A 13,890-nucleotide genomic window follows, 5' to 3' on the forward strand; every position below is an offset into this window, starting at 1 on the left:
AACTCACTCATTGGTGCCATTTTTTGCATTATCTCCTCCCAGCAGGTCTGTTTCTCCTCTTTCTTTTAGTTTAGGCCAAACAGGGGACTTCTATGGGCTCACATAACTTGGAGGAACCACGAGGAAGCTGACAGGCCCAGCCAGGGCCCTCTCCCCCACCTCACCTGGCTCTTCTTCTGCAGGCCAGCTTCTGCCTTGAGGTGAGAGCCTGGTGTGGCCTCTGATTTGCCTGGAACATCGCCACGACTTTGGTGCTGGGGGCTACCTGGAAATGGTCTGCTCCGACCCTCCGCCTAGATTTTGGAGGAAGCTCCATCGCCCAGCTAATACACTTCACGTGACTCAGCAGGCGTGGTGGGAGCTGCTGGAGTCAGGAGGGGATGGCTATTTGTCACTCAGCGCCATTTGGTTCTTTTCACTTGAGTGCATGTATTACTACAATAAAAACTTAAGTGAGATAAAATGTTTCCTCCTAAGTGGCAAACAGTTAAAAGACAACATAACTGAAAAGCATGGCCAGCTCAACTTTTCTTTTTTTAATCACAGTAAAATACACATAACATAAAATTTACCATCTCAACCATGTTTAAGTGCACCGTTCAGTGGCGTTAAGCACATTCACATTGTTGTGTAACCACCCCCGCTATCCATCTCCAAAATTCTTTGCATCTTGCAAAACTGAAATTCTGTGCCATGAATCACCAGCTCCCCATTCCGTGCTCCCCCAGCCCCAGCAACCTGAGCTGAGCTGGTTATGTACCCACGTTCATAGCAGCATTATGCGTGATAGTCAAAAGGTGGAAGCAACCCAAGGGTCCATCAATGGATGAATGGATACACAACTTGCACGACTTGCACTCCTCTGGGTACCTCACCTAAGTGGAATCATACGTATTTGTCTTTTTGTGACTGGCCTACTCCCTTACCATAATGTCTTCCAGGCCCATCCATGTTGTAGCGCGTGTCAGAATTTCCCGCCTTTGTAAGGCTGAATACTATTCCATCGTATACACACACCACGCTTTGTGTATTCAACCCTTGGGTTGCTTCCACCTTTTGACTATCACGCATAATGCTGCTATGAACGTGGGTACACAACCAGCTCAGCTTTTAAAAGCACATTTTTTTGGAGCTTCTCTTGTTTCTCATATAAAAATTTGGAAGCAAAGGAGGCCAGGGCACCTAGGAAATAAATTACCCTCCATCATCCCTGGCCATCAAATGGCTCCAGCCTCCTTCTTTGTTTGGGTGTTCTCTGAAGCAGAGATTATTACCTCCATTTCATACTGAGAAATTGAGGCTCAGAGAGGTTAAGTAAGTTGCCCAAGGTATCACAGCTAGAAAGGGGCTGAGATTCAAGCCAGGTCTGACTCCACAACCTAAAACCTTTCTGCTGTCTCATGCTGCTCTCCAAAAGTGGGCTCAAAGCTGGACCCGATGTGTGTGCAGAGGGGAGGAAGGGAGGAGGCTGAAACTCTGTCCCTCTCTCCCCTGTTCCAAGGGACAAATATCATCTCTCTCTTTTTTTCTTTTCGAGTCAACTGAGAACAAAGAAAAGTACAGAAAATTGAGCCTAAAGGATGCAGACATGAAGCCTGGCTCTCAGACCAGAGCACACTTAACTACCTGTAACAACGCTAAAAAGGGGGGAGAATTCTCAGTCTGCAAGGACACGCTGAGCAAAAGTGGACACAGTCCAGGAAGTATTTCAAGGCCATGAGTGGAGAGCAAAATGGCAGACGAGTGTCAGGAGGAAAAACGCCAGGAACTGCACTCGGAGAAAATCATCCAAACTGGACCAAGAGGAGGCTTGCTCGGAGCCGGTATCAGCGCAGCACAGATGCGGGTGGGGTGGACCGCACCCGAGGACGAGGAGCAGCCTTGGCCGCCTCTGCAGGGGAAGGGAGCCAAAAAGACAGGACATCTTTGGACAGGATGTTGGTCACAAAGTAGAAAACAAAAGTCAAACAGCAGTGAAAACCCTTACCAAGGTGGAAAATAAGGCTTGAGTTAGGAGAATGAGTGAATCCCACTGTGGGGCATGGATGGGAAATAGTAGTTTTTCCTTGAAAATATCAGGGCTGCCTGTTGCCAGCCCCAGCAAGGTCAGTAAAATACTGAGCATCATCAGAGAGGGCTCCGTGAGCAAGCTGAGACTCCGCAGCCCGGGACCACCGCACGTGCCTCCCTGTGGCATCTCAGAGGGCGGCGCCGACGCGGCGAGGGTGCAGGCAGGGAGGTCTGGCCACAGAGGCCCAGGTTGAACCATGAGGACGAGTTCAGGAGCCTGCGGCGTTCACAGCGCGTGCCCCCCTCCAGGGTCCGACTACGAAGTCAGAGATGCAGCTGACCATGGACAGGTTACGCCCAGGAGCCCCCTGTAGCCCGGGGTTTATTCTATGTTGTTTGTCTTTGTGTCGTGAGGGGACCAGAGGGGAGGGGATAGGAGGAGACACTCTGACATTCTGGTACCAGGTGTTAAAGAGTCTGTGCGGAGTTTCTCTCTGAGACAGATCTGGGCCGGGCGTGGCCTGACTCCCACGTCATATTAAAAGCCCCCAAGCCGTTCCCACCAGACCTGGCCCTGCTCGTCGGTCACCGCTGTGGGGAGAGGGGTCCTCGGCTGAGCTCAAGGGACGTTCTCAGGATCTTGCCTTTGAGACATTTTGCTGAAACTTCTAAATCCAAAGTGATGCCTCTGCCGCCTGGAACAAGAATCTCAGGTAAAGACAGCCATGGAGGTTGTGACTTCCTGGCTCCCACCCCGGGCCCCGTGTCAGTGCTGCCACATCCCTGCCACCAAGCACTTAGAAGCAAGGCTTCCCTCGTCCCGGGTCTGGCACACGAGCCCCACACAGCCCTGATCCAGGGGCCAGGCCCTAAGCTCAGCTTCAGATGGCTTCACTGGAGGCTCCTAAGGGCCACTCTGATCTGTACTTGGTCTCCAGGAAAGGTCCTGCTCATGACCTGGTGGGGCCCCAGTTTGGGGAAAGATGGGAGTGGGTGGGGGAGATATGAGGGCATGAGGGCACACTGGGAAGTGAGGCAAGCATATTATGGAAAAAAAAACCTAGGCAGCCATTCAAGCTCCTTCAGCGCTGGTAGTGACTGATGGGGGCCCAGTGCAGTTGTGCAGCTCCTGCACTGCACAAACACACCCCACAGAGGCCACAAGTATGGACAGAACTGCATGAGGAGGCTGCATGCCCAGGCCTTGGCCCTAGCACAAGGCTGTGTCCACCCCAAGGATGGGGACTCTTTCTTCTTCACACGGATACAATATGTGCAAATGGACAGCCCTGGCCTTCTGACAAAGGGGACACTCGGCACGTGTCACTGGAGGGCCTGTGAGACAGTTGATGGAAGTGCACGTCCCCCCTTCCTCTGGGGAACACATGGGTTACAAAAAACGAGCTGCACCTGGGCCTGGCCTTTGCTAGGTCAGCTCGGGCTCAGCAAAGCTGCGTCCTTGGCTGCAAGTGGGGGAGAACCTTAGACATGTGCTGGGCTCATCATCCGGAGGGCAGGTACCTACCTGGTGTTAGCCCATGGGCTGGGCATTGGGCCCATGCCTCCGTTCCAGAGTCTAGCTTGGCAGGCCCCCTGCATGCAGAACAGAGAGAGGGTCCCCGACCAGGACAGCCTGGCCCCTTTCCTTCCCACCCACAGGCATAAGAATGCCTCACTGCTGTTAACCGGCCGGCTCCCGGGGGGCAGGGATAATGCCCTCCCTGTGGCCGCTCCGCAGGGATGACATCTAAGAACCATCCAAAGCGCAGGGGGATTGACCCTGCTCTGCAGCGCTCTTTCAGCTTAATAGGAACAGCTGGTCAGTGAAGTGTTTGCTAGCAATTTAACAAGGCTCGAACAGCAAGAGGCATCTGCCGAGAAATCAAAAGGGAGCGCCCGGCTAAATGAGGTTTAATTTAAATTCCTAGCTCGAGCCGAGAGATGAGCGTGACTGTGCCTTCCCGTTGTATTAGTCCCAGCAAAGCCTGGGCCGGGCAGCTTCCGCTGGAGCTCGCTCTCCGGGCAGCCTTGTGGGAGGAGCGGGGAGATGGTTCCAACGAGACTGAGCTGTAAAACCAAGAACCTGCTGAGAGGAAAGTCAAGGGCAAAAGGAAAGAGATAAGATGTCATTTCTTCTCTCTCAGAAACAAACAAAACACGACAATCTTCACTCCATTTGGGAGCCATAAAACTCATCATGGTCATGAGCACGCCCACTGTGGTGGCCCCGTCACAGCAGGGGGCAGGAGCCCACGCACAAGAGGGAGGACGAGCCTGGCAAGGGGGAGGGTTTGTTCTAGGAAACGTCACCAGCCAGAGCCACGAGCACCCAGGGGAAAACAAGGGCGTCCTCTTTCTCATTGTTTCTGTGCACAAAGAGCTGGACAAATTTTGCAACCCATGCGCAAGCCGAGGGCTTCCAGTGGGTCCTCATCCGCCTGTGAGTTGTACACAGCCTTGCACTTCCATTTGTAAATGCCCAACCCCAAGTGGACTTGACTCACCCTTTCCTGTACGTCCATTCCTTTTGAAAATCAGAGCCCTGGATTTACATCGGACAAAGAGCTGACCGCATTCTCTGCACGTGTCGCAGGAGGGTGGGCCGTGTGAGTCACCGAGGATGCGTCCTTCAGGGAGGCCCGTCCGGCTGCCCTTCTCCCAGGTTTCACTCCACTGGGTCAGCGATGGCTTCCTCATGGGCAGGGTCTGGAGGGTGTAGCTAGAGCTCAGTTCCCAGGCCTATTGGGCAGGGGGAGTGACTCAGAAAGCATCGGGGTGGAGAAGGTGACCCGAGTCAGCGGATGCCAGAAGTATGGCTTCAAGTTCACGCACAGCCAGTCGGTGCTCACCCTCTCCTCCTGGCCAAGGCAAAGTCTGTCCTCTTCCCCACTGCCAGGCTCCTCTCAGTTACTCTTTCCAATGTTGTTCTTCAAACACATCAGCACACTTGCCCTTGAAATCAGCACGCGTTCTTTAAGAACATGCGACCTGCCACAGTCACCTCCTACTCTTTTGTAAGAGGTTCCAAGGCTGACGGGCCAGGGAAGTGCCTCACACAAGAGTGTGTCTTTTAGGAACTGCCTTTGACTGCCAGTAGGAGCAAAGAGAAGATAGAAGTTTATTTTCCTCTCACGTAAAAGTTCACATGCGGCAGACCTGGGCTGGCATGGCAATGGGTCAAGGGCCAAGGCTCCTTCAGTTTTTTGTCTCTGTATCTTTAGCTTCTGGCTTTTATCTTGAAGGTCACCTTGTGAGCAAAGATTGATGCTCGAATATCAGCTATTACATCTGGATTCCAAGCAGGAGGCAGAATAAAGAGAGAGGGGCCAAAAAAAAAAGCACTTCACAATTCTCTATCTTTTAAGAAGCTTTCCCAGAAGTCCCACCTGGTCACCTTTTTATGTATCTCATTGGTTAAAACTTAGTCACATGGCCAAACCTAGGTACATAGGAAGCTGGGAAATGTGGTCTATTAGTTGAGCATATTGCCACCCCCCACAATAAATAGAGATTCTTCTGCAAAAGAAGAGGAGAATGGATTTAGGCTGGTGCTAGCAGCCTCTGCCACAAGGGGCAGCATCTGGATTTCATCATCCCATTTGACAAGTCCTCACATGAGGTTCTGAGGTTGAGATGGTGACACCCAGGCCGGGTGACCAGACAGTCTAGGGGATTCCGTCTAAGTAGCATCTCAAAAATGGTGTTGTAATCATGCCGGCGGGGACAGAAGTCCACAGTGACCACCACAGAACCTGGTCCTGACTGCAAATGTTATCAATGACTTGGATGAAGATTTCCTAGAAGATGAGATCTTTGCTCCAGTGAAGAAGGACACACAGAAAAAACTAGCAAACACACCACAATGCGACAGAGTCTATGGGAGCCCAGAGTGGACAGTGTCCATGGCAGTGAGGGGACACTTAGAGTGACTTGCCCTGGATTCTTTCCCTGGGGGCTTGCCCTGGACCTCAGGCCCTCCTAAGCACAGTCCTGACAACTGTTGGGGTTCATACACATACAGATACCCAAATAAATAAATTGCATTTCTTTCTGCACGCACTTCGTGCTTAGTAAATGTGTGCTCATTGGTCAAAATTAGCCACAAAGTTCACAACATTGGTCATCAGTGAAGTCAATGAGAGGAGCAGATGGAAGAAGTGGGTTAAAGATTCTACAACATCTGGGAAAGGGGTCCTCAACTTCTCTCACACAGAGATTTTGAGCACAACTGTGTTTGTCTGAACTGCTTTCAAGGTGTTCTCTGAGGAATTAGGTAAATTTGGTGGCCATAAGGAAAGAGGCAGGAGAGGGGCTCCCTCCAGCCCTGAGTCCCACACTGAACCAGGAATGCTGCAGGTTTATTTGCAAAGCAATATTCAGAAATGGTTCCTGTTCAGTTTTTTGGTTTTATTTCGTTTTGTACTATTTATTTTGAAATAACATCAGACTCACAAGAAGCCGAAATAGTAGAGAGTTCCCATGTACCCTTCACCCAGGTTCCACAAATCATCGCATCTTATACAACCGTAGTACATTACCAAAACCAGGAAATTGACATTGGTACAATGCTATTAACTAAACTATAGACCATATTCAGGTTTCACCTTTTTAGCACATGGATATATTCATGTAAACACCATCCTTATCAGGATATAGTAGCATTCTGTCCCCACAGCGAAAATCCTTGTGCTACCCTTTTATAGTCTTCCCACTGTCTCTCCCCTGGCACTCACTGATCTGTTCTCCATTACTATAATTTTGTCATTTTTAAAATGTTATATAAACTAAGTCATATAGTATGTAGCCTTTTTAGATTTCTTTTTTCACTCAGCATAATGACCTCGAGATCCATCCATGTTGTTCTGGGTATCACCAGTTTGTTTCCTTTTATTGCTGAGTAGTATTCCACAGTCTGGATGTACCATGGTTTGTTTAACCATTCACCATTGAAGGACATCTGGGTTGTTTCCAGTTTTTTGTCTATTATGAATAAATCACTATAAATATTTGTGTACTGCTACAAACATCTGTGTTCATGTGAACTTAAACTTTCATTTATTTCGGAAAAATACCCAGAAATGTGATTGCTACGTCATATGGTAAGTTTAAGTTTAACTTGATAAGAAACTGTCAAATGGTTTTCTAGAGTGGCTGCACCATTTTGTCTCCCACTAAGCAACATGTGAGAGTTCCAGTTGCTTTGCATCCTTGCCGGCAATTCATACTGTCAACATTTTTTTGTTTTAGCCATTCTAATAGGTGTGTAGTGGAATCTCATCATGGTTTGAATTTGTATTTCTCTAATGGCGAATGATGCTGAACATCTTTTCATATGCTTATTTGCATCCACATATTCTATTTGGTGAAGTGTCATTCAAGTTTTCTGCCCATTTTCTAATTACATTGTTTTATTGTCAAGATTAAAGAGTTCTTGATGTATTCTGGATGTAAGTTCTTTGTCAGTTATGTGATTTGCAAATATTTTCTCCTAGTCTATGGCTTGTCTTTTTATTCTATTAAGAGTATCTTTTACACAGCATAACTTTTAAATTTGATGAAGTCCAATTTAACAATTTTCTTTTGTGGATTGTGATTTTGGTGTCCTAAGAAATCCTCACCTAACCCTAGGTCATGTAGATGTCATACAAAGTATCTTCTCTGACCACAAAAGGATGAAATTAGAAATCAATAACAAAAGGAAAACTGGAAAATTCACAAAATTGTGGAAATTAAGCAATGCAATTTTAAACAAACAGTGGATCAAACAAGAAATCAAAAGGAAACTAGAAAATACTTAGAGATTAATGAAGACAAACACAACGGACCAAAACTTATGGGATGCAGTAAAAGCAGTGCTAAATGGGAAATTTATAGCTTTAAATGCTTATGTTAAAAAACAAGAAAGATTTCAAATCAACAACCTAACTTTACAATTTAAGAAACTAGAAAAAGAAGAACAAACTAGAACAAAGCTAGCAGAAGGAAGGGACTAATAAAGATTAGAACAGAGATAAGTGAAATAGAGAATAGTAAAACAATAGAGAAAATCAATTAAATCAAAAGTTGGCTCTTTGAAAAGTTCGACAAAATTGACAATCTTTTGGTTAGATGGACTAAGACAAAAAAGAGAGGATTCAAATTATTAAAATCAAAAATGAAAATGGAGACATTACTACAAATTCTACAGAAATAGAAAGGATTATAAGCAAGTACTAGGAACAATTGTACAGCAACAAATTGGACAACCTAGGTGAAATGAACAAATTCCTAGAAACACAAAAGCTACCAAAACTAAATCACAAAATACAAAATCTGAATAAACCTATAAACAGTAAGAAGATTGAATTTATAATCAAATATTTCCCAATGAATAAAAGCCCTGGACCCAGTGGCTTCACTGATGAAGTCCACCAAATGTTTAAAGAAGAACTAATACCAATCCTTCTCAAACTTTTCCAAAAATAAAAAAATTGAAGAGGAGGGAACACTTCCCAACTCATTCTGAGGCCAGTATTACCCTGATACCAAAGCCAGACAAAATCACTACAAGAAAAGAAAACTATGGACCACTATCCCTATGAACATTAATGAAAATATCCTCAACAAAACACAAGCAAACAGAATTCAGCCACATATTGAAAGGATTATACACCACAACCAAGTGGGATTTATTCCTGGAATGCAAGGATGGTTCAACATACAAAAATCAATTAATGCAATACACCACATCAACAGAATGAAGGGGAAAGCCACATGATCATCTCAAATGATGCAGAAAAAGCATTTGACAAGATTCAACATCCTCTTATGATAAAAATACTCAACAAATTGGGAATAGAAGGAAACTACCTCAACATAATAAAAGCTGTATATGAAAAACCCACAGCAAACATCATATTCAATGGTAAAAGACTGAAAGCTTTTTTTCTAAGATCAGGAATAGGGCAAGGATGCCCACTTTTACCACTTTTATTTAACATAGTACTAGAAGTTCTAGCCATACCAATTTGGCAATAAGAAGAAATAAAAAGCATCCAAATTGGAAAAAAAAAGAAGTAAAATGATCTCTGCTTGCAGGTGATATGAAATTTTATGTAGAAAAATCCTAAAGATTTCACACAAAAAAACCCTGTTACAACTAAAAAATGAATTCAGCAAAGTAGCAGAATACAAAGTCAACACACAAAAATCAGTTGCATTTCTATACACAAACAATGAACAATCTGAAGAGGAAATTACAAAAACAATTCTATTTACAATAGCATCAAAAAGAATAAAATACCTAGGAATTAACCACAAAGGCAAAAGACTTGTACGATGAAAACTACAAAACATTGCTGAAAGAAATTAAAGACATAAATAATTGGAAATATATCCCAAGTTCATGGATTGAAAGACTTAATATTGTTAAAATAATACTACCAAAGTCATCTATAGGTTTAAAGCAATCCTTATCAAAATCCCAATGACTTCTTTGCAGAATTAGAAAGACTGCCCCTGAAATTCATATGGAATCTCAAGGGACCCTAAATAGCCAAAAACAAAGCTACAGTAACTAAAACAGTGTAGTATTGACCTAAAGACAGAAGTATAAACCAATGGAAGAGACCAGAGTCCAGAAATAAACCCTTGAATATACAGTCAAATTATTTTTGACAAGGGTGCCAAGACCATTCAATGGGGAAAGGATGGTCTTTTAAACAAATGGTGCTGGGAGAACTGGATATCCACAGGCAAAAGAATGAAGTTGGACCCTTCCTAACACCATAAACAAAAAATTAACTCAAAATGGATCAAGGACCTAAATGTAAGACCAAAAGTAATAAAATTCTTAGAACAAAATGTCAGACAAAAGCTTCACAACATTGGATTTGGCAAAGATTTCTTAGATATGACATCAAAGGCATCAACGACGAAAGAAAAAATAGACAAATCAGACATCATGAAAATTTTAAAATTCTGTGCATCAAAAGATACTATCAACAGAGTAAAAAGGCAACCTAAAAAATAGGAGAAAATATTTGCACATCACCTATCTGATAAGAGATTAATATCTAGAATATATAAAGAACAATTAAAACTCAATAACAAAAAAAGAAACAACCCAGTTCAAAAATGGGTAAAGGACTTAAACAGGCATTTTTCCAAAGGAGATACATACATGGTCAACAATCAAATGAAAAGATGCTCAACATCACCAATCATTAGGGAAATGTAAATCAAACTATAACAAATCACACCCATTAGAGTAGCTGCTATCAGAAAACAGCAAGGGTTAGGGAGGATATGAAGAAATTGGAACCCTTGGACACTGTTGGTGAAATGCTAAATGGCACGGCCACTTTGGAAAACAGTATAGCAGTTCCTCAAAAAATTAAAAATAGAATTGGCATGTGATCCAGCAATTCTACCTCTGGGAGTATACCCAAAAGAATTGAAAGCAGGGTCTCAAAGAGATCCTTGTACACCCACATTCAAAGCAGCATTATTCGCAATAGCTAAAACAGGGAAGCAACACAAATGTCCACTGGTGGATGAATGTATAAGCAAAATGTGGTAGATACACACAATGGAATACTATTCAGCCTTAAAAAGGAAGGAAATTCTGCAATATGCAAAATATGGATGAACCTTGAGGACAGTCTGCTAAATGAAATAAGCCGATCACAGGAAAACAAATATCGTATGATTCCATTTACATGAGGTAGTTAGAGTAGTCACTATCTTCAAGCCAGAAAGTAGAATGGTGGTTGCCAGGGGCTGGCGGGAGGGGAGAATGAAGAGTTATTATTTAACAAGTATAGAGTTCCAGTTTTACAAGATGAGAAAAGTTATAGGGATGGACGATGGTGATGGTTGGACAACACCGTGAATGTATTTAATATCACTGAATTGTACACTTAAAAATGGTTAAGATGGTAGATTTCATGTTATGTGTATTTTACCAGAATAAAAGAAAATTTTTTAAAGATCATTCCAACATTTGTATCATCTCAATGTTGTCATTTGTTCATTTTATTTTCTTGTTTGAGTTGGGATTTTCCTGGTTCTTGGTATGAAAAGTTATTAGGGATTGTATTGGGTGTTTTGCATATTATGTCACGAGACTCTGGTACCTAGTTAAATATTCTATTTTCACAAGCAGTCGCCCTGTTTAGGTTCAACACACACATCCTGGCCCACTTTGTGGGCTGTGATTTAAATCTCAATTTCATTTTCAAGGCCTTCATCAAGCTATTCTCGTCTGCCCTGCTTCCATGCTGCCCAGAGGTCAACCTGAAACCCGTGTGGTATTAGTTCCCAAACCTATCGCTGTTGATTCGGATCCATATCACTCATGGGCCACTTGAGGGTCACCCACGACTTCATTCATAGATTTTAAAAATCCTTTTCTTCAGCTCCCTCTTCTCTATAATCGTCCCCCCAGTCTCTATTCAGGAAGGGCTGGTGTGTTGCTCACTTGCTCTTCCCTTGGTGCAACGGTCGACAGGGCTGCCCTGTGGCTGCTGGGCCAGCAGGAGGGGGAGAGGAGACACCTCTGCTGACATGCGCCTAGTGCAGCGCGGGGATGGCTGACAGGTTCCACCCCACAGTCTCCACAGGGACAGGAGGCAGAGGGTGAGGGGCCACTTCCTTAAGGCAGGCAAAGAGTGATCCATGGGCCTCTGACCACAGCCTCCACAACCTCCACAGCCACAGCACCCAATGGGAGGGGACTGTGGTAGCTTTTCTTCTTGTCCTCACCTGAGTAGGTGAGCAGAGTGCAAACAATCCATTACACGGAGCATCCTTTCCTGGGTTCACTGGCTAGAGAGGGCAGGCTTCCTTGGGGTTTTTTGTCTGAGTCACTTGGTATTTTCAGGTTTGGGGCTTCTCTAGTGCACAAGCGAGGACGTACAGGAGACAAACACACACACACACACACACACACACACACCCTCACCTCTGGGTTCTTCTCCAATCCCCAGGTCATTAGCCATCTGTCTTCTTTCCTCCACCTTCCTTCCACGTCTTCTGATAGTTGGTGCTTTGTGTATTTTGTCCAGGATTTTGGGTTGTAATTAGCAGGAGGAATGGGTGGAAGGTAGTGACTCCATTTTGTCTGGAATCAGAAGTCCACGTTCAATTTTCTGGCAAGTGCCGTGCTCAGGCATCGAGGTGAGTGTAACAGCAAACAGATGCTCCCTGAGGCAGCCTTGACCCACAGACTCTGGACAAGGGCAGCCTCCCCATCACACAGGACGTCCCTGGGGTCTGTGGGTTATATCTGGGTGACATGACTGCCTCAGCTCTTACTTCTCTACCAACAGAAGACTATCACTAGGTTTTCTTTTTGTTCTTTCACATCACATGAGAGGAAAATGAAATCTCGTTGTCAGACAGCATCAGGGCCAGACCAGCATTTGCTGAGGTTTTGGGGGATGACACTGCTAGGCAGACAAAGACGCAACAAACCCACGGAGGCTTCACCGTGCTCAGAGGAGGGTGTGGAGAGAGGTGACGTGGGGGACTTGCACGTTACAAATGTCAGGAAAGACCGAGCAGCACGGGGCGTTGGTGTCGCCGGGAGAGCCGCAGCTCCTGCTCTGGGCGCCACGTGCAGACCGTCTCCAGAGCCAGGACCTGTGCGACAGGCGCACAGAGTGAACGCACGCTCTCCAGCTCCTTGCTGAGCAAGGCCAGCCAGGCTTTGGATATGAATACAGACTGGCTCCAGCAACTCACTACAGGCAGTAAGCAAAACTAAATAAGCAGGAGCAGAGACTGCTGTAAGAGGAGGCGAGTCCCTTTGTCATTGCAGATTTGTAGGAAAGGGTGAGGGGTGTGGACAACTACAGACTGTCACTCCAGGAGGGTGGTCAGCACCCCAAAGCCAACTCTCCGGGGGAGCTTGGTAACGACACCCAAACTTTGTGAGCTTCTGCAATGTGCTGCAAGGCTGCACCAAGAAAGACACTTTCTCTGGAAGAGTGAGGCTGCCTCCCCAGCAGTGCGGACAGCTGGCCGGGAAGGCGCCGGACTCGCCATTCTAAGGAGATGGGGTTTCTCTTCTCTCCTTCTGCATTAGCAAGTGAATTCGCATTTCCACTGTTTATGTATCTTAAAAGCCAACGTTTTCAGTGTGTGTTTGGGGTGGAAAGTGATCATCCCACAATTGGCACGAGATTCTTTCTTAGCCGCAGCATCTCCTTCGAGACTGAGCCGCCGTTTGTGCAGTTTTGTTATTTAAGACAACACATTGCCCGCTACTCGGGGAAGAGAACATGAGTAAACTGACGAACTTTTTCAGGAACGTGACAGCCAGTCTCGGCTCCCGGGGAGAGTTAAAGCTGGATTTGGGCGAGAACCAGGCAGAGAACACCCACCTGCTGCGCTCGTGCATCAGGCTCCACGGTGGCGCGTGGGGGGCACAGGAGGGTTGGGGTGACTGCCGTCACGCACATGTCCCTTCACCCCCTGCCTGCTCCCAGGAGGGCTTCCTGCTCTGGCCGCTGACAGCAAAACTCACTCAGAGTAGAAGGGCAGGAAATGGCCTTTTCTTGAGCCAAATCCAAATGGAATCCAAAATCTGTGCAAAAAAATGTGGGCAGGCTTTCTGTTTTAGTCACTCCGGGAGGTGTTCACGCTCCTCACACATTCTTGGTGCCTCCCTCCTTCCCTTCTTCAGTCTACACAGCCTAAGAATGTTTTCCCGAGGAAGACGATTGGATTAGGCATTAAGCTTAAAAGTACAGATGCTCTCATCAGTGACAGAAAGGTAGTTGGGGTGCAAAGGTGCAAAATGAACTTCTTGTGTGGTGTTCAGTGATCATAGCCCTAAAGGTCAAGGCGTGAACTTAGGATATTGGAGGACTTTTACTCAAAATACACCTCAAACCC

The 13,890-nt window shown here is 45.6% G+C and overlaps 1 long non-coding RNA gene across 2 annotated transcripts; it reads right to left on the reverse strand.

The window, feature by feature from the left end:
• Window positions 1-521: 521 nt before the first annotated feature.
• LOC139085560 (uncharacterized) lies at window positions 522-13,559 on the reverse strand. 2 transcript variants are annotated; one of them, XR_011543924.1, is made up of 5 exons: window positions 13,377-13,559; window positions 11,954-12,112; window positions 3,536-5,298; window positions 2,579-2,705; window positions 522-1,891 (listed from the first exon to the last, which is right to left on the reverse strand). It is a non-coding gene; the product is annotated as an uncharacterized lncRNA (long non-coding RNA). The 2 variants fall into 2 exon arrangements; XR_011543923.1 differs by lacking the exon at window positions 13,377-13,559 and having other exon boundaries at window positions 11,954-13,366.
• Window positions 13,560-13,890: the final 331 nt, after the last annotated feature.

Source organism: Equus przewalskii, chromosome 9 (assembly GCF_037783145.1).
Source record: "Equus przewalskii isolate Varuska chromosome 9, EquPr2, whole genome shotgun sequence".
In the NCBI taxonomy this organism is placed as follows: Eukaryota; Metazoa; Chordata; class Mammalia; order Perissodactyla; family Equidae; genus Equus; species Equus przewalskii.